Source organism: Hippopotamus amphibius, chromosome 10 (genome assembly GCF_030028045.1).
Source record: "Hippopotamus amphibius kiboko isolate mHipAmp2 chromosome 10, mHipAmp2.hap2, whole genome shotgun sequence".
In the NCBI taxonomy this organism is placed as follows: Eukaryota; Metazoa; Chordata; class Mammalia; order Artiodactyla; family Hippopotamidae; genus Hippopotamus; species Hippopotamus amphibius.
In genome coordinates this window covers 48754587-48776633 of record NC_080195.1, presented here as the reverse complement: position 1 = coordinate 48776633, position 22047 = coordinate 48754587, and the positions used below count along the sequence as shown (strand labels likewise).

General features: G+C 46.1%; 1 protein-coding gene across 2 annotated transcripts in view; it reads right to left on the bottom strand.

The window, feature by feature from the left end:
* MYLK (myosin light chain kinase) overlaps nt 1-22047 on the bottom strand; it is a 258615-nt gene that overhangs the window by 182136 nt on the left and 54432 nt on the right. The window contains exon 2 of one of the 2 annotated variants that reach the window (XM_057696224.1): nt 20851-21009. The gene's annotated coding sequence lies outside the window, so the exon portion shown is untranslated. Of the gene's footprint in view, nt 1-12324; nt 12438-20850; nt 21010-22047 lie in introns of those variants that run through there. The other variant, XM_057696227.1, reaches the window with a different exon arrangement.

Below are 22047 nucleotides of genomic sequence, written 5' to 3'. Positions count from 1 at the left end.
TGCTGTTCTTCTCCAGACTCCCCTCAGTTCTCTTCCCCCTGGCTGGGCACAATCCCAGACCCTGGCCTTGGGTGCTGCCTCACAACTACCAGGGGATGCCCTGGCACTGGGACAAGCCCTGTGTTTCCGCATGCGGTTCACCCCTTGCCCCTACCTGCCCTCCCATGACATGAGGGCCTGTCCCCAGGACAGCCTCCAGCTCTAGATAAGAAACAAAGGCTTAGTGTTTCCTGGAATTTACCTGGGGTGGTGGAGAGCTGCCAACTCAACCCAACCAGGTTTCTCAGCCCAAGGGAGCAAAGTCAGGCTCAGACACAGCCCCTCTCCTCCTCTAGGCTTCTTCAGTCTTCACTGTGAGGGGCTGTATCATCTTCCCTCCACTGCTGGTGGCACCCCCCCGACACTGTGCAGCCCCACTAGGGACAGGGGCACAGGGGAGCCTGCTTCTCAAGGTGCCTTCAGGATTCTTGGGGTACCAACCTCAGGCCCTTTGTGGAGGAGACTCGCTCACCCTGGAAACCTGGAATATCAGGGCTGGAAGGGACCTTAGAAATGATGCCATCACACCCCCAACCCCAGAGTGGAGCAACTCATCCTGGAACATCAACTAGACTCAAAGATTTGGGGGAAACATTTCTATATGAGAACCAATGCGTTCATATTGGTGTACCGAATGGAAACCATAAGTTGATTTTACAAATTATCCTAAGACTTCAAAGAAATGTGATGCTTTCTGCAAGCTGCTTCAGGCTACACCCCAAGCCCCTACCCCCAGAATACTAGTTCTTTCTCCTCTTCCCTTGGGGGTGGCAGAGTCAGAGAAGCACTGGTCCCACCCAACCCCTGTATCACAGAAAGGAAACCTCAGGTCCAGCCAGATGAAGTGACCGTGAACCACAATACCTACTATTACTAATAAAAATAATACGTTCACTGAATGCTTACTAGGAGCCAGGCACTGTACTGAGGGTTCTACCTAAGTTAACTTTCATTTTCAAAGCAACTCTAAAAGAGGTATGATTTTCACTTTAAAGATGAAAGGCAGACTCAGAAGTTGAGCAATATACCCAAAATCGCAGAGCTAACGACAGCTGCTTCTTACCAGCCGGATTTGAACCCAGGCCTCAGACTCCGAGGTTCAGGGCCTTGGTGACGTCATACCACTAGTGATGCCACAGGGAGGAGCTGGGAATGGGTCAGAGTCCAGGGTGCTGGTGTCTTGTCCTGGCTCTGCCACTAGCCTGCACGCAGCCCCAGAACACAAGGGGGCCTCACCTCAGCCTATCAATAAGGAAACGGAGGCTCAGAGACAAGCGCACAACTTAAGGCCAGAGCCACTGAATTTTAGGGACAGGATCTGCTAACAGCAGGCTCTGGGGGGAGTATCCTAACTTCTCTGGGGTTAGAAGACCTCTAACATCCCTCCTGGATGTACCAGTGATAACCTTTTGTGCACATCCTGTCAGCCTCTGTGAGCCCGAGTACGTGTGGGGGCCTCACTCACTTCGGTCTGCAGACAGAGCTACCCTTAACCTCTTGCCAGGGTGCTGGACGGGCGTGCTAAGGGAACTCGTTTGACAGTTGCCAGTCGCTTCTGGTTCTGAACTGATCAACCAGCCTACGAGTCATTAGCTAAGCCCTGTATGCCAGGAAGCAGAATGTATACCCAGTGGCCACAGGCCACAGCCACAAGCACGCACATCCCTCTCAACCAGGAAATTCCAGAAGTTCACTCATTCCTGTGGTTCGCATCTCTAAGAATCTTCTTCCAGATCCCAACTTCTTAGGTCCCTGATGTCTGTCTAAAGAGCCTACTCCAGAGCTGGACAAAAGCATGCTGAAAAGATGCGACTCCTTCGTGACTACTTAGAATGTTTGCATTAGCAGTGGTATCCATGCTGCTCGCCTGAGCCCATCCAGCCAGGTTTATCAACAGGAAGAACCCCGGATGAAGGGTCCGAACGCACACACCCATCACAGTGTGTTTACCCAGCTCCATCCCGAACCCCATGGGGATCTGTGCATTGGGAGGAAGGGATCAGAACGTCAGGGGGTGGAGAGAGAGGAGTCAGAGAAAGCTGAGACTCAGGGCCAGCACTCCTTACTTTGGCCCTGAGGAGGGCCCTGGACGTCAGGGAGCCTCAGCCTGCTGGGGAAGAGCCGCACCTGGGAGTAGATAAAGGCAGCTCACGGCCCCTGCCTGCTTCCTCCCCAGCCCAGCCCAGCCCTCAGCCCCCACCCTGGCTCTTGCTGCTCCTCCTGAGCCTGTGGTCTGCAGGGTCTGGAGTCTCCTCCAGCTGCGGCTCTTTCAAGCTGAGCGACTCGAAATTTACACAGGCCCCCCCTAACGTCCTAAGCCTGTCCCAGCTCCCCATGTAGCCACTGACTGGGGAGCCCTCATACCTCTTCTAGACAGGCTCCAGGACCCAGGCCACTCGCTGGGGGCTGGCAGGCCACCACCTCTCACCTTCCCTTTCGTGCCCCTTGAGCAGGCAGGAGAACCCACTCAAGCACCAGGTGTGCTGTCGGTGGCGGGGCTGGCCCGGCGCCCAGGCAGACCCTTTGCTGTCCTGCCGTGACCCTCACGCGGGGCTGTGGCTTAAGGCCCTCCTGCACCATGGCCGGCCTGCCTGCCTCCCTCCCTCCCTCCCAAAGCATGCCCTCTGCTTCCCTGTCTCAGCAGAGGATTAGGGATGCTACTGAGAACATCCAGTGCTTACCGTCTGCAATAATGGACGATAACAGAGAGTGACGCATTAGCCCCTTTAATGACTTTTTCCACCAATCATGTCTACCTCACTTCCTCCTCAGGCGTCACTGAAGATACTGACAAGGCTAACATGTGTTTCTTCTCTCCCGCCGCCAAACCTGCTCTGGAGGGGTGCTGTTAAGAAAGAAAATGGTGACCCCTGGGAACCCGGAGGAAAGGGCGTGGAGAAAACTGCTGGATGAGGGAGAACACAGTGCATCAGCAGAAACACGGCCAAGTGTGACTGACCCTCTGGAGAGGGGACTGTGCTTACCGGTGTCAGCTCAACTGGCCCTAGTGGGGAGGAGAGAGCCCCTGTCCCTCCAATCCTCTCTTGGAAACCGGGGGCCAGCAGGAAGATCAGTGGCCACCCCCGTGCCAGCTGGGCTCACACCTGGCCAGGGGAGCACAGACCTTGAAGACAGGGGACTTGGAATCCTATTGGAGAGGCCAGATCAACAAAAGAGAAAAAGCACAGGGACCAGGAAAGTGGGATCGGAAAGAAAACAACTAGTGGGGCACTGGCCTGTTCATGGGCCTTTAAACCCTTCATGTTTTTCCACTACTGAACCCCACAGCTCTGCACCCTGCTCAGGACACTCGGCCAACACAAATCAGCAGGTCGTCTCTCAGCATTCAGCCTAGAGGGGAACATGGGCCCAGCATTTATTGGGTGTTAAGTGTTCTCTCTCCCCCGCAGTAAGAAGATGGGCACAGGACTCTGAAGAGAAGTATGTTGTTTACCATCACTGCAAAGCTTTGAAATGGCCATCCTAGTTGTTAGAACACTTGCTCCTGGGGAATGCAGGTTAAGCTTCCATCCAGTGGGCATGGCAGCCAACCAGCTAGGCCTCTCCAGGTGTGGTGGACCAGGACAAGAAAGGGCTACTAACTGTGCTTATCCGTACCACACAGACCTAGAAAGTTAATAATGCATTTCTAATTGTTCTCATGAAATAATTTATCATTCATGCTTGAAGTAACATTCAGTTTTACTCTCACTCTGGGTTTTCATGATTACCCAATCAGGGATTTTTCTTAAGGAAAGAAGTCCCCTGGAACTTCCAAGAGTCCAGTGTCTGATGGGGGGAAATGATACTGCAGAACTCTGCTCTCCCTCACACCTATTAGCTGGGTTTCAACTCCTCGATGGCTTGTTCTTCTCGGTTTCTAGACCCAAGTGAGCTTCAGGGAAGCTGTGATTTGGCAAGAGTGGGTACTTGCTCGGGTGTCCTTTCTCTCAGCTGATCTTTGCCAGTTCTCAGCAAGTCTCTCTCTTTAGTTGAGACAATGCTCCCCAACCCCCCACCCGCCGCCCCGCCCCACATCTCTTAACTAGAGAAATAGTATCCAGGTGCCAGAAGGTAATTTCTTGCTTAAGCCCAGGAAAAGCCAAAGAGAGCTAGTTTATCTCCACACCTGCATCCCTCAACCAAACAATAGGACAAAACATCTGCAAAAGATCTAGCTGTCTCTTTCCTTCTGCCACCCCTGAAGCATTTCTCTGCCTGTTCGTGTGCAGAGTGAGCTGCACCTGTCTGGCTTCCCTGCTGACTGGAAGCCCCTCCGAGCTGAGACCGTGAGGAGATGCTGCCTAAAGAATGTCCCTTGTGTCTGCTCCCCGAGTTCCTCGATGTCCAGGTGGGCATCTCTGGGCACTTGAGGTCAGACCAATCCCCTTATGGGCACAGGGGAGAGGCCTCCCCCACAATCCCACTTTTCTTGCAAGCAGAACCTAAGGCTAGGCTTCCAGGCCGAATCACAGATGGTCAATGTGGTGCCCTGCTCTGGAAGGAGGTTCCCAATAAGACAGACTCGACAGAGCCAATGGAACATGGGGTAGACACCAAGAAAGAAACAGAGCCCACCCAGGCCAAGTTCCTACCGGCTTCAAGTTATCGTTTTCTACCATCTGAACATATTCTGCACTAGCCATGCATAGGCTTTTCTATTAAAAGTCAGGAACTTGTACAGTGAGAACTGTTCCCAGGTACACAAACAGGAGGATGCCTCAGCTGGCAAATGACCTATTCTGACTGCAGATACTCTTCTGCTCACTGAAAACTTTAATGGTCATAAACTCAATTTGTGGGATAGGTAAGGAAGGATGGAAGTAAAAGAGGAGCTCCTGGGTTGGAGTGAAATATGAATTCTCGCTACAGGCTAGGGCAGCTTGGGAATAACCACCTTGATTATCCTACAAGGAAGCAGAGCTATTTTCAAAAGAGCCACTTCTCCATCAGGCTTGGACCTGCCTCAGCATCACAGAATCTTAACTCACAAGCTCTTAAGCACTAGAGGCAACCAGCAGAGCAATTACCATCAACCTAGAACGTCTTCCTCCTTCCTTTTTAATAACTTGGGTGACTATATGACATATTACCCAAACCAGGACTCTTCTGAGAGTGAAGAGAGCACTACTAACACGTATGCTGGGACTGTCCAGGGGACCCAAGATATATGTGTGACCACCCTAATCACTCCCACCGTCTCCCTAAGTCTGGATGTGAGACATGACTGCAAGGATGTCGTCCCTGGCCAAGCCTCATGCTTCACATTCCCTCAGTCCAGGAAACTGTGATGTTATTTCATGTACTGGGTTATATCTGGACATGTTCGCATATCTGGCCTCGCTCCTCTTCCTAGACCATCAGTGTCTTGGTTGCTGACTTTTTTTTTTTTTAAGTAGAGTTGATTTACAATATTGTGTTAGTTTCAGGTGTACAGCAAAGTGATTCATTTATATGTATTTTTTCAGATTCTTTTCCATTATAGGTTATTACAAGCTATATTGCATATAGTTCCCTGTGCTGCACAGCAAATCCTTGTTGCTTATAAATTTTATGCACAGTAGTTTGCATATGTTAATCCCATGCTCCTAATTTATCCCTCCTCCCTTTGGTAACCATACATTTGTTTTCCATGTCTGTGAGTCTGTTCCTGCCTTGTATATAGATTCATTGGTATTAATTTTTAGATTCCACACATAAATGATATCATACAATATCTGTCTCTCTCTGTCTGACTTACTTCATTTAGTATGATAATCTCTAGGTCCACCCCTGCTGCTGCAAATGGCAATATTTTGTTTTTTTTCATGGCTGACTCATGGTCCCTTACACCATATTTTCTTTAACCAGCTGCCTGTTGACGGCCACTAGGGTTGTTTCCATGCCGTGGCTAATGTAAAGTGTGCTGCTATGAGCACTGGGGTGCATGTATCATTTTCAATTAGAGTTTTTGTCTTTTCTGGATGTATGCCCAGGAGTGGGACTGCTGGGTCATATGGCAGCTCTATTTTTAGTTTTTTAAGGAATCTCCATACAGTTCTCCATCGTGGCTGCACCAATGTACATTCCCATCAACAGGGCAGAAGGGTTCCCTTTTCTCCACACCCTCTCCATTGTTTGCTGACTTTTTGCATGAACGTTAAGCTTACTCTGGTCCCTTTGTTCCATCTACTTTTGGAATTATTCAGAAATAAATAATATTTGCTTAAAGCCTGGTTGTAAGTAGGATTGCAAATGACTTTCTTTTCCTAACATAAATACTGTCATTTAAAATATATTTTTCCAGTATTTTTCTATATATGTACTTTTTAAAACAAAATTATATATACATATTATCATTGCTTTCATCTTCATACTTTTGTTCGAGCTAAACCACAACCTTTTTCCTGGTTACAGAACACTCTTCCTAAGTCTCATTCTTAATGACTTCATAATATTCCATCAAGTGATGAACTATCATTTACTCAATTGTGCCCATTACTTACCATTTAAGTTGCTTCCAATTTCACTAAAATAAACAACATCACAAGTCACAATTTCATGAACATAACTTTTCCTTCACTCTAGATCATATTTCCTCAAGATATATTTCAAGAATTTCAATTACTAAGTCAAAGTGCTTGAAATTTTTATGGCTTTCAAATCTAGGTCCTCTTAATTTCTGTCAAGGCTCCCCAAATATTTTGCTCTCCTTCCTCAGCCCCAGTTTGATCTTGAGCAACTTGATCTGGTGCCAGGGCTCAGGCATGAGCCAGGTCCAGGGATTCCTGCACAGTTTGAAGGGATGTGCACTTAGATATCTGACCAAGCTATGCAAGACTTGAGAACTGAGGCAAGTATTGAGCAAGACAGGGGGAGGATCCCACCCCAAGGAGTCATGAAATTCTAAACAATTATTGTTATCAAGCAAAACAGGGGGGGTCTGCTCTCTCCTCTATAATCCTGCCAGTGGGGGCAACCCCAGAGGCCTCTGAGCCTTTTCTATCTAGCTGAGTCCTACCCTAACCTCAAGGTATCCTCTCCTCTAAGGCCTTCCCAGCAGGATTTATGACACAGGTTCTTGAGCACCAACGAGGGCAAATTTTCCAGTCTGTGATAAAACACAAAAAATGAGGACAATACGTGGAATTTTTCATATAGCTCATTACGCACAGAATAAAAGGCTGTCCTTTAACCTCAGTTTATGTCCTTCATATTTTCTTGGAATTAATCTATTCTTTCATTTATTTGTAAAAATGCCCGTGGCTTTGTTTAATTGGTAGTTTGTTCACTTATCGCATATGTTTTGAGAGCTCAGTCCCTGCCAGGTGCAATTCTAGACCCTGGACACAGAGCAGCAAATGCAAGGGACAGAGGCACCTGACAATGAGCTTTCCTGATGGTGATGTAAGTGCCTGACATGCAGCTTTTGACTGCGAGGCCTCCACTTCCAAGACATCCATTTCCTAAACACACTGCTGGCTATAGGACTAGATAAAGAGCCAGGCTGCCCCACCCGTGAGGTTCCCTTTTTTTAGAGAGAACTCTGGTGACCTAGACGATTGACCATTTGACGGTTTTTCCCTTCCTGTGCTTTAATTCCTGTTTTTATGCTTTAAATTCACCAATTAAGAGTGAACACTTGAAACCCTAGGCCCCCCATCCTCTTCCCCAATAAAGGCAAAACCTCAGGTCTGCTCCATCTCATGCTCTCTCTCCCTCCCTCCCCTCCCCCCTCCCCCACCCTGTGTGGCCCCGGGCAGGCCTTGCACCCTCCAGGATCTGTGAGTAATAAGCCTTGTCTTTTCTAAGTTCCCTGATGGTTGTTACTGAGGTGTGTCTTGCAATCCTAATAAGAATCACAAGGGTGGTCCAGCCACAACACTGGCTTCGGGTAGGGAGATATCTGTGGGGGCCACCACAAGTAGCACGACCCAGGGGAGTGCCCCCAGGCATTTCTAGCGGACAGCATCCCTATCAGCAGGTTGAGACCGCCCAGCGTGAGCTCTGACTGCAAAGGTTCTGTCTCCCTCTCCGCAGTGCCCTCGGGGGCACTGAGATTTGGACATCGTTGTATCTCCATGGTGGTGTCCTGCACAGTCCCCTCTCATTAAACGCTCGCTGAGGACAGGGTTTTATAAAGACACTGACACTCCCTGGAGGATTAGTGGGGACACACGCACCGCAAAGGGCCGCAGGCGGTATGAAGACGGCGTGAAATCAGCCAACTCGGGCCACACTGCCTGACTTCCAAACCCAGCTCTGCTGTGAGACCTTCAACAAATTCTTTCGTCTCTCAGCCTGTGTCCTCACGTGTAAAATGGGCAGGATTGTAACAGTACTTGCTTTAAGAGGCTTGAAGATGGAAGCCCTCTGCACAGTCCTTGGCACACCAGGAGCCCTCAATTAATGTGACCTAGGTGTAGCAATAACAGTAGCATCAACTGGGCACTAAATAAAGCAGCTAATACATCATTGTGTCAACATTAAACCAGGTGAAAGGTCACAGCCCAGAGAACCAAACTGATATCGAAGATACATTTGACTGGCCAGAAAAGTTAAAGATAGAACAGGGGAAATCAAATTTGTATGTGAAGGAAGAAAAAAACAAACTGGCCAGACTTTCTCTTCCTTCTCCACTGATGTCAATGACAGAAACTGATAGAATGTCATTTATGTCAGTGACAGAAACATAGCAAAATGCTCCTGCCAAATTCAAGTTTGCCCAATGAGGGGCACATGCCAGAACTCAACCACAATGGCTGCAGTGAGTTGGGAGGGAGTGGAATTAGGGGATAAACACACAAGTTCAGGGACTTTCCTAAAGTATGGACATTCCACAGACAGATAATTTCCGGTGCCACAGAGAGCTTCGGAATTTAACAAGTCTGGGGGAGGGTGGGGTGGGGTAGAAAACAGAACACTGGCCACAACGAGCAGCAGGACAAAGGCCCAAGTTTGCAGAGGTTTCTCTTAGCCCTGTGATTGAAATGCAATGCTGTACAGACTTAACATCAGCGGTGCAGATAAAATAATGTCAGCAGACTGGATAATTAAAGCTTTCTGGCTCACTTCTTTGTTCTGCTGCTTTCCGGAGGGAGGCTGATAGAAAACTAGATGGGTCCAGTAAACCAAGAATTCCTCAGAGTTTTAAGTATATTTTTAGTTACTCCTGACATCTGGGATAGCAGAGACATTATTTCAGGATCAGAGATCAGATCCTGATCACGCCCTTTACACTGGGCTAAACATCACTCTCTAAAATCCTTTGATGAGAATGTAATTATTGCAAAGATATGCACAGGCTAATTGAAACTACATTTACGGTGTCTATAGCTTCTGACAGAAGACGTTTCTGGCTGAGTGGAATAGATGCCATTAAATCAGCTGCTACCACTCCTATTTTCCACCGTCTTCCCAAATTCCTTCCTGGACCTGCATCTGGACCAGACCTGCTCCACTCAGGACTGGAGCTGCCCAAGACCAGGGGAGTGACCATCAGTCCACAGCCAGGTCCTTACAGAGCAGTGCTGGACCCAACTGCCTGGTCCTGCTTTCTTTTTAGAGCGTGGGCTACCCGACAAGGAAAGAGTAAATCACAGAACCACAGACACAGTTACGAGACCAGGGAGATCTTCTAACTCAATCTCCCACCCAGCAGAGGAATCCTATTCTGTCCCAAAGTGCGCAACGGTGGGACTGATATGTTTGCGGACAATTGCCAGGACCTACCTGAGCCATGAGGCTGGTGATTACAGGGACAGAACCAAAGCCATCAGGGGTGGAGGGAGGACTTAGCCGAGATCCTGGTGGGTCCCTCCGTAAGAATGCCAGGAGCTGCAGGACTAGGGATGCAGCTGAGACTAACTCCTCCAGCCCCTTTAGGGCGGGCTGGGGTTCTCCAGAGTTAGGTCTCACCCCACTCACTCATGCAGGAACCCCCCCTGGGCATGTCTGATAGGGGAAAATTCTCAGAAAGGGGAGAGGAAGGGGTGGCAGGGGAGGGAGTTCCGGTCACTGTGTAGGGCAGGGTCTGCTGAGCCATGACACAGCTTCCCCTAACTGGACCCAGTTCTGTTCCCTGGAGTCACATAAACTCTACCTTTCTACAAGACATGCCTACAAATACCTGAAGATTATCATCACTTATCCTTTATCCTTCTGCAGACGAAACACACTTAACCCCTTCAACTGTTCCTACTTGCCACTGTTTTCAAACCTTTGCACATCCTCTGGGCTCATGCTAGCTTCACCAGGACCCCCTGATGTGACCCTGAGGACTGAAGAAAGAACAGGAGCACAGTGGATAAACCACAGGTTTGAATCTCTATGCCATCACTCCCCATGCCTCAATTTCCTCCGCAGTTTCCTCCACAGCACCTGATAATCTTAGTTATGAGAAATGCGTGTCAGTTCATAGAGAACTCTTACAACTGTGCCTGGCGAGGTAGCTGATAAGCAGCTAACTAAGTCTCAGCTATTTCTTAGCACGATGCTTAACATCTAAGAAGTATGCAATGCATACACAAATTCTACAGCTGACACTCCGTTACTCACCAGCTTTCTTACCCATAAAACAACAGTACCACCTCTGAGCTTTGATGAGGTAAGGAGCGAGAAGTCTCCCAGTCAGTGCCTGGTGCATAACAAGCAGACCTACACACTAGCTTCCTTGCATTTGTGCGGAGGCAGCGGCTGGGAGCCACTCTCCATGGGTCTCTCACATTTCTGCATATCCTGCAAGCAGAGGCACTGACTGCCTTTGCTCCAGACTACCTTTACAAGAATATCCGTATCATAAACAACATTGGAAGAGAGTCTTCCTTTGGACCAAACACAGGCACACTTACTGTCCATTATAAAAGATTTGAGTTTCCTAAGCTCAGGACTTCTCTCCACTGTGTGTACAGGTGCCACCTGGCCCTCTGTGTCCCCCTATGGAGACTGAAGCTCAAAGAACTGGTGCGAGAACATGCTGGTCTCTGGTCACCATTACTGTTGTGAATCATAAAATTCTGTCCCTAACCCATGGAGCTCATCTTCTGCCAGCATTCATGAAAGCTCGGCAGCAAACTCGCTAGCTTGCCAGTGAAATCTCAGACCCTCCATAGTTATTAAAGACAACCTAGAGAAGAGATAGTGGCAAAATAACCATCCCCTCAAGCCCTCCGGCAAAGTTCTCAAACTATCATCAACCCTATCATAGTCTGTCCACATTTAGCTGATTTTTTAAAAATTCTAAGTGAAGAATTTTTATTTATTTCCTTATTTAATCATTTTCATTTTCTTCTTCTTGATTTTAATCTAAAGTTCTAATCGAGGTGTCTTCTAAAGGTTTTTTGAGGGGAGACATCTTTTGAACTTGAAGCTCCGCCTTTCAAGTACCTTTGTCAGAGATGCACAGACCAGAGTGTCTCCTGCTCTACTCACTCCTCCCACCAGACAAGGTAGACCCTCCTTCTAAACCTAGATTCTCATCTGTAGTATAGGACACCAGTTTGAATTGTATAAAACTCTTGACAAGCTTCTACCTCCATTCAATTTGTGGCCAAGAGCTCAGTGAGCTCTACCATCATCCTAGGGTGCTTTTCGTTCTCCCCTCACCCTGAGAGCGGTGGGTGGGCCCCTCATGTTAACACCTCCACTTCCAAAATGTCAGGATGTGTGACCTACGGGATGTGACATGGCTGAAGGTCAGCAGGACACCAGCTGGTGCAGTTAGGAAGAAGAGGTAAGAACACCCATATCCTGCTGGGAAATCTGGCCTAAAACCACCAAGGCTGTAACCCAGAGCAAGTCAAGATCTGAGAAGGCGGGAGGAACAATCATGATGGCAGAGTAGGAGGACGTGCACTCACTCCATCTTGCAAGAGCACCAGAATTACAACTAAATGCTGAACAATCATTGACAGAAAGACACTGGAACTCACCAAAAAAGACACCCCACATCCAGAGACAAAGGAGAAGCCGCAATGAGACAGTAGGAGGGGTGCAATCGCGTTAAAATCACATCCCATAAATGCTGGGTAGGTGACTCACAAGCTGGAGAACAGTTATACCACAGAAGTCCACCCACTAAAGTGAGGGTTCTGAGCCCCACATCAGGCTTCCTAACCTGGGAGTCCAGCAACGGGAGGAGGAATCCCCAGACAATCAGACTTTGAAAGCCAGTGGGATTTGATTGCAGGACCTCCACAGGACTAGGGGAAAGAGAGACTCCACTCTTGGAGGGTACACAAAAAAGTGTGCTCCCCAGGACCCAGGGGGAAGGAGCAGTGACCCCACAGGAGACTGAACCAGACCTACCTGCTGGTGTTGGAGGGTTGCCTGCAGAGGTGGGGGGCAGCTGTGGCTCACGGACGAGACGGGCACTGGTGGCAGGGGTTCTGGAAAGTGCTCACTGGCGTGAGCTTCCAGAGTCTGCCATTAGCCCCATCAAAAAGCCTGTAAGCTCCAGTGCTGGGTAGCCTCAGGCCAAGCACCCAACAAGATGGGAACACAGCCCCACCCACTGGCAAACAAGCAGATTAAAGTGTCACAGAGCTCCGCCCACCAAATCAGATTAAAGTTTTAATGAGCTCCAGCAAACCCAGCCCAACCCACCAGCAGTCCCTCCCATCAAGAAGCACGCAGGAGCCTCCTAGATAGCTTCCTTCACAAAAGGGCAGACAGCAGGATCAAGCAGTATCAGCAGTATTTCATCTTGTGGAACTGAAAACCACAGCCACAAAAAGAGAAAATGAAAAGGCAAAAGACTTTGTACCAGATGAAGGGACAAGATAAAATGCTAGAAAAACAACTAAATGAAGAGGAGATACACACCCTTCCGGAAAAAGAATTCAGAATAATGATGATGAAGATGATCCAGGACTCTGAAAATAGACTGGATGCAAAGATAGAAAAGTTGCAAGAAAAGTTTACCAAAGACCTAAAAGAATTAAAGAACAAAAAAAAAAAAAAAAAAAGAATTAAAGAACAAATAAACAGAGATATGCAACACAATAACTGAAATGAAAAATACACTAGAAGGAACGAATAGCAGATTAACTGAGGCAGAAGGGCGAATAAGTGACCTGGAAGACAGAATGGTGATCATCACTGATGCAGAAAAGAATAAAGAAAAAAGAATGAAAAGAACTGAAGACAGCCTAAGAGACCTCTGGGAAATGTGAAACGCACCAACATTCACATTATAGGGGTCCCAGAAGGAGAAGAGAGAGAGAAAGGACCTGAGAAAATGTTGGAAGAGATTATAGCGGAAAACTTCCCTAACATGGGAAAGGAAATAGCTACCCAAGTCCAGGAAGTGCAGAGAGTCCCAGGCAGGATAAACCCAAGGAGAAACACGCCAAGACACATAGCAGTCAAATTGACAAAAAGTAAAGACAGAGAAAAGTTATTAAAAGCAACAAGGGAAAAATGACAAATAACATACAAGGGAACTCCCATCAGGTTAACAGCTGAGTTCTCAGCAGAAACTCTGCAAGCCAGAAGGGAGTGGCACGATATATATTTAAAGTGATGAAAGGGAAGAACCTACAACCAAGAATACTCTACCCAGCAAGGATCTCATTCAGACTCAATGGAGAAATCAAAAGCTTCACAGATGAGCAACAGCTAAGAGAATTCAGCACCATCAAACCAGCCCTATGACAAATGCTAAAGGAACTTCTCTAAGCGGGAAACATAAGAGAAGAAAAGGACCTACAAAAACAACAACAAAACAATTAAGAAAATGGTAACAGGAACATACATATCGATGATTACCTTGAATGTAAATGGACTAAATGCACCAACCAAAAGATATAGACTGGCTGAAGGGATAGAAAATCAAGACCCATACATATGCTGTCTACAAGTGACTCACTTCAGACCTAGGGACACATATAGACTGAAAGTGAGGGGATGGAAAAAGATATTCCATGCAAATGAAAATCAAAAGAAAGCTGAAGTAGCGATACTCATATCAGATAAAATAGACTTTAAAATAAAAAATGTTACAAGAGACAAGAAAGGACACTACAGGGGCTTTCTAGGTGGTGCAGTGGTTAAGAATCTGCCTGCCAATGCAGGGGACATGGGTTTGATCCCTGCTCCAGGAAGATCCCACATGCCACAGAGCAACTAAGCCCATGCACGAAAAAAAAAAAAAAAAAAAAAGACACTACATAAAGACCGAGGGATCAATCCAAGAAGAAGAGATAACAATTAAAATATATATGCACCCAATATAGGAGCACCTCAATATATAAGGCAAATGCTAACAACTATGAAAGAGGAAATCGACAGGAACATAATAATAGTGAGGGACTTTAACACCCCACTTACACCAATGGACAGATCATCCACACAGAAAATTAATAAGGAAATACAAGCTTTAAATGACACAATAAATCAGCTTGATTTAATAGATATCTATAGGACAATCCATCCAAAAACAGCAGATTACACGTTCTTCTCAAGTGCACATGGAACATTCTCCAGGATAGATCACATTTTGGGTCATAAATCAAGCCTTGGTAAATTCAAGAAAATTGAAATCATATCAAGCATCTTTTCCAACCAAAATGCTATGAGATTAGAAATCAATTACTGTGAAAAAAAAAACGGTAAAAAACACAAACACATGGAGGCTAAACAATACACTACTAAATAACCAACAGATCACTGAAGAAATCAAAGAAGAAATTGAAAAATACCTAGAGACAAATGACAGTGAAAACACAATGATCCAAAACCTATGGGATGCAGCAAAGGCAGTTCTAAGAGGGAAGTTTATACCAATACAATCCTACATCAAGAAACAAGAAACATCCCAAATAGACAATCTAAACTTACACCTAAAGAAACTAGAGAAAGGAGAGCAAACAAAACCCAAAGTTAGTAGACGGAGAGAAATCATAAAGATCAGAGCAGAAATAAATGAAATGGAAACAAAACAATAGCAAAAGTCAATAAAACTAAAAGCTGGTTCTTTGAGAAGATAAATAAAATCGATAAACCTCTAGCAAGACTCATCAAGAAAAAGAGGGAGAGGACTCAAATCAATAAAGTTAGAAATGAAATAGGAGAAATTACAACGGACACCACAGAAATAAAAAGCACCATAAGAGACTACTACAAGCAACTATATGCCAATAAAATGGACAACCTGGATGAAATGGACAGAGTCTTAGAAAGGTATAACCTTCTAAGACTGAATCAGGAAGAAACAGAAAATATGAACAGACCAATCACAGGTAATGAAATTGAAACTGTGACTAAAAATCTCCCAACAAACAAAAGTCCAGGACCAGATGGACTCACAGGTGAATTTTATCAAACATTTAGAGAAGAGCTAACACCCATCCTTCTCAAACTCTTCCAAAACATTGCAGAGGAAGGAACACTCCCAAATTCATTTTATGAGGCCACCATCACCCTGATACCAAAACCAGACAAAGATACTACAAAAAAAGAAAACTACAGACCAATATCAATGATGAATTTAGATACAAAAATCCTCAACAAAATACTAGCCAACAGAATCCAACAACACTTTAAAAGGATCACACACCATGATCAAGTGGGGTTTATCCCTGGAATGCAAGGATTCTTCAATATACGCAAATCAATCAATGTGATACACCATATTAACAAACTGAAGGATAAAAACCACATGATCATCTCAATAGACGCAGAAAAAGCTTTTGACAAAATTCAACACCCATTTATGATCAAAACTCTCCAGAAGGTGGGCATAGAGGGAACCTACCTCAACATAATAAAGCCCATATATGACAAACCCACAGCAAACATCACTCTCAATGGGGAAAAACTGAAAGCATGCCCTCTAAGATCAGGAACAAGACAAGGACGTCCACTCTCACCACTACTATTCAACATAGTTTTGGAAGTCCTTGCCACAGCAATCAGAGAAGAAAAAGAAATAAAAGGAATCCAAACTGGAAAAGAAGAAGTAAAACTGTCACTGTTCACAGATGACATGATACTATACATAGAAAATCCTAAAGATGCCACCAGAAAACTACTTGAACTAATCAATGAATTTGGTAAAGTTGCAGGATACAAAATTAACACACAGAAATCTCTTGCATTTCTATACACCAACAATGAAAGATCAGAAAGAGAAAATTAAGGAAACAATCCCATTCACCACTGCAACAAAAAGAATTACATACCTAGGAATAAACCTAACCAAGGAGGTAAAAGACCTGTACTCAGAAAACTATAAGACACTCATGAAAGAAATCAAAGATGACACAAACAGATGGAGGGACATACCATGTTCTTGGATTGGAAGAATCAACATTGTGGAAATGACTATACTACCCAAAGCAATTTACAGATTCAATGCAATCCTGATCAAATTACCAATGGCATTTTTCACAGAAGTAGAACAAGAAATCTTACGATTTGCATGGAAATGCAAAAGACCCCGAATAGCCATAGCAATCTTGAGAAGGAAAGATGGAGTTGGTGGAATCAGGCTTCCTGACTTCAGGCTATACTACAAGGCCACAGTGATCAAGACAGTATGGTACTGGCACAAAAACAGAAATATAGATCAATGGAACGGCACAGAAAGCCCAGATTTAAACTATGGTCAACTAATCTTTGACAAAGGAGGCAAGGATATACAATGGAGAAAAGGCAGCCTCTTCACTAAGTGGTGCTGGGAGAATTGATCAGCTACATGTAAAAGAATGAGATTAGAACACTCCCTAACACCATACACAAACATAAACTCAAAATGGATTAGAGACCTAAATGTAAGGCCAGACACAATAAAACTCCTAGAGGAAAACATAGGAAGAACACTCTTTGATGTAAATAACAGCAAGATCTTTTTTGATCCATCCCCTAGAGGAATAGAAATAAAAACAAAAATAAATAAGTGGGACCTAATGAAACTTCAAAGCTTCTGCACAGCAAAGGAAACTATAAGCAAGACAAAAAGACAACCCTCAGAATGGGAGAAAATATTTGCAAACGAATCAACAAAGGATTAATCTCCAAAATATATAAACAGTTCATCCAGCTCAATATCAAAAAAACAAACAACCCAATCCAAAAATGGGCAGAAGACCTAAATAGGCATTTCTCCAAAGAAGACATACAGATGGCCAAGAGGCACATGAAAAGCTGCTCAACATCACTAATTATTAGAGAAATGCAAATCAAAACGACAATGAAGTATCACCTCACAACGTTAGAATGGGCATCATCACAAAATCTACAAACAGTAAATGCTGGAGAGGGTATGGAGAAAAGGGAAGGCTCTTGCACTGCTGGTGGGAATGTAAACTGATACAGCCCCCATGGAGAACAGTATGGAGGTTCCTTGCAAAACTAAAAATAGACCTACCATATGACCCAGCAATCCCACTGCTGGGCATGTACCCAGAGAACACCATAATTCAAAAAGACACATGCACTCCAATGTTCGTTGCAGCACTATTTACGATAGCCAGACCACTGAAGCAACCTAAATGTCCATCAACAGATGAATGGATAAAAAAGATGTGGTACATATATACAATGGAATATTACTCAGCTGTAAAAAGCAATGAAACTGGGACACTTGTAGAGACATGGATGGACCTAGAGTCTGTCACACAGAGTGAAGTGAGTCAGGAAGAGAAAAACAAATATTGTATATTAACACATATATGTGGACTACAGAAAAATGGTACAAATCAACCGGTTTGCAAGGCAGAAATAGAGATACAGATGTAGAGAACAAACATATGGACACTAAGTGGGGAAAGTAGGGAGGGCTGGGGGGGAACGAATTGGGAGACTGGGATACCAGATTGTACACTCTAAATATATACAGTTTATTGTAAAAAATAAAAAGTTAAAAAAAAAGAGAAAAATAAATATTGTATATTAACACATATATGTGGAATATAGAAAAATGGTACAAACCAACCGGTTTGCAAGGCAGAAATAGAGACACAGATGTAGAGAACAAACATATGAACACCAAGTGGGGAAACGGGAGGGGTGGGGGGGAATGAATGGGGTGATTGGCATACCAAATTTTACACTCTAAATATATGCAGTTTATTGTATGTTAACTGTATCTCAATAAAAGTTCTTAAAAAAAAAAAAAACAGATCTGAGAAGGCAGCTGTGTGAATGGAGTAGGAAACTGCAGATACCTCCATGTGTGTGACTCATCTCTGGCACTAAGAAAGAAAGGGGTACAGTTAAGGACAATGTTATGAAATGCAATTTCAACTCACTCCAGGCAGCTTAGTAGGAGGCTGGTAGATATGAAGCTGTCAGTGACTCCAAATCTTCCTCAGACACCACAAATTAGTGGGATGAGATCTTTCCTCCTGCCCTCTGCCACCACCACTACCACTGTAACTCGTTTTCAGATCAAAGATTCACGCACTTGATAAACTCTAGCTCACAGATACCCACTGGCTATTCAGATCAGCGACCAGTGATTTTCATTGTTTTCTCCCTTGGGTACTTTCCTGCATTTATATGTACCCTCCCTCTCCAGCACAAAACTGGGCATATGTGGGTCTCAGCATCTGGCATTAAATTATAACATGCTTCTTTTCAAAATGAATAAGTGAGCCAATAAATCTCTTGAACTACAATGCTTTTCTCTTATTCATCTTTTTAAATTGAGGGGGTTTTATTTTTAGATTTTACTGTCTGAATATTTCTTACAATATTTTTAAGCATGACTGGGTATCCCAAGATCTCAACATCTGGTCATAAGTTACTTGCAGAACTGTGGCATAGTTTTCTTTCTTTTGAAAAATAATTAATCTGTGATGGCTTTAATGGATAGCAAATGAATAAAAATAGCTTTTGCCTTAACAGAGTTTCAGCAGGAAGCTTGGGCTTTATCAGGCCCCATGATAAGGGATCACCTGGGAAAGTTGAGTAACTATGTTCCTGGGATAACTCCAGCAGATAGATCCTTGGCTCACAGGCTTAGCACAGCTTAAACTCTCATCTCACACCCAGAGTCTCCCTTGTGTTGTAGAGAGCTCTCAACTTCAGTCCTGCCTCCTTAAGGTGGCCTCCCATCTCTTCAAAGCTCTCACCGTGTCCCATCCAGAAACTGCTTCGTGAGCTCTCCTACAATCCAACAGGTTCTCTGGTTTCATTATGTCTGTGTAAGAGATGGGACAGGATCCAGGTCTTACCCCAGATGCCCGATTGTCAGAAAACTCATCTCTCTCCCTACGCAGATTAACTCCTGGTGTGTCCAGCCTTAGGGGGTCTTGAGGCTGCTCCACAACAGACACTGTGCCCAGTTAGGGATGGCCAGACCTTCACACCTGGTTACCGCCCCACAGGCACAGATCAATAAAACCCAGCCAATGGAATGTTACTCAGCCATAAGAAAGAAGGAAATAGTGCCATTTGCAGCAACATAGATGGACGTAGAGATTATCACACTATGTGATGGGGCCATAGTTCAAAGCAGCTTTAGAACCACAGGGAAAACAGTGCTACAAACTCACAGGCCACACTTCCTTTCACTAATTCCTCCTTCCCCTCCTCTTCCTTCTCACACTCTTTGCTTCACCAGAATTGGGGTGGCGCCATCAGCCTCCGCTGCACGGAGAGTGAATAGATGGTCCCCAGGCTGACACTGGCCGAGGACCCCTGAGGTGCTGTAAGCCTGAGGGTCAGCATGGTGGCAATGGAAAACCCATTTCCCTCACTGGCTTAAGCGGCAGAAAGCAATGAATTCCCCCGTCCAAATCACACATAGGAAATCCCCAAAGACCACGTATGTTTGAAATACATTATTGAGAAATATATTTTGGAATATTAATTGAAACATTATTCACCATTATATAGCTGCCCAAAGAAAGCACCACTTGAACACTCACTGTGTGTTCCCCTCACACAGGACGCCTCACTGAGCAGAGTGGAGATGACCGCGTCTGCGCAGCACGGCCATGGGCGCCCTTGGTCAGGACCTGGAGTGGCTGGGCCCACAGTAACACTAAATTCTACCTGTGCGCCAACCCCAGCGAGGGCTGCTTGCTGGGGAATCAGAGTCAAAGGGGAAATCAGAACCACATGGAGGGTTTCCTTGGTGGCACAGTGGTTAAGAATCCATCTGCCAATGCAGGGGACATGGGTTTGATCACTGGGCAGGGAAGATCCCACATGCCACAGAGCAACTAAGCCCGTGTGTCACAACTACTGAGCCTGCGCTCTAGAGCCCACGAGTCACAACTATTGAGCCTGCGTGCCACAACTACTGAAGCCCATGCGCCTAGAGCCTGTGCTCTGCAACAAGAGAAGCCACTGCAATGAGAAGCCCGTGCACCACAATGAAGAGTAACCCCCACTCACCATAACTAGAGAAAGCCCATGTGCAGCAACAAAGACCCAACACAGCCAAAATAAATAAATAAATAAATAAATAAATAAATAAAATCTTTAAAAAAAAAAACCAAATGGAGTTCATCACAGGAGCTCCTGGAGCAATGGAGGAGGAAGCCTGGAGCAGCTGGGAAGATGGAGCACTAGAGTCTCGCAGTGTGAATAGCTTCTGGCAGAGGCCAGGGCACCCAGCAGGCACTTAATCAATCTTGACTCCTGACGGCTCCACCGATGGCCCCCACCGACTTCACCAGTTCCAGAATTCTGACCAGCTAAGCCAAAGTCAACAGATAATGTCAACCTAAGCACGCTGACTTCACCCCCACCTGCCTGGGCCCCTGACCAGGTGTCATCTCACCTTGGGGGCAGTGGTCCTTCCCGGCTGCCCAGGAAGTCACACAGCTGGCCTCTCGAGGGGGAGAGGTCAACAGCATCATTTAAAGTCTGCCCACTCACCAGCGTCTCCTCTGCTGTTTGTTGTGGCAACTGGGCCGGGAGGACAAGGAAAGAAGTTCTGGATGTCTGCCTCACCGTGGGGAGTCCTCAGCCAAGAGGCTCCTGAAGTGTTATGAACTGCAGCAGAGGCAGCCGATTTGGCAGCCACCTGGCTGGTGCCTGGCGGAAAGGAGGACAGGAAAGCCAAGTCAGGGACAGACATGCAAAAGGGAGTGGGAGTGGCTGGCCGGGAGGAGCACGTCACTGGAGGGGCTGGTGGAAACGTCCCAAGAACAGCAATAGTTGCTTTTATGACCACATGTGGGGGGTTATGGGTTTAGAGTTCAGGAACAATAGTTACAAGGAGAACCAGAACGAGGTGCTTCCTCCCTCCACGCTGGAGAGCCCGGGAGGATGGAGCTGGGGTGAGGTCACAGGGTCTGGGTAGAGGCCCTGGCAGGGTGAGGGAGGAAGGCCACCTGGCAGCCTCTCAGGAGGCTGTTGGGGCCTCTGGAGGGAGCCGGCTCCTGGGCAGTCAGGGGCCCGGCTTTGGTGACACAGCCAGGGGGAAGGAGTTACTGACAGCACAGGGAGAAAGTACCCACACCTGGGAGAAGACTGTCCTCAGGAATGAGTGAGCCCCCGCCCAGGACTGTTCCAGGACCCCGCCCACACCCCATGCTCCCCAGAACCTGCAATGCAGGCAGCGCACAGGGCCCACCCTTGGCCTGGCCCAGGCTCCTGAAGTTCACCCCTTCTTGCACCTTCAGAAACCTGTTTCCCACCAGCGGCAAATCTCATATATTTCTTAAGAGGGAAACAAATACTTGGAGTATACAGTAAATCCATTCTCTCAAAGGAACAAATGACTTATCTCTGAGCCCATTATGGGCTGCCCTTCCAGAAGGTATATTAGTGAAGGATTCTTTGTAAACCCAAAGGAAATCAAATGCTCATGATGGAATTTCAGCAGAGAAACTTCCAGGCAGAAATGTCCTTATACATCACTTAGATCACACAGGAGATCTAGAGGGTGGGCGCTCAGTCTAGGGTGGTGGTCCCCCCCTCCCCCCCACTTTGAGGCCTACTTTGCAGCAGAAATGGGAGTGACTGGGCCCTCCAAGGAGGAGTGGGATGGGGTGGAATCCCCATCCTGTTACAGCCCTGTGGCTACATGTTCTTTCCCACCTGCACAGGGAGCTTCAGCAGAAAGTTGAT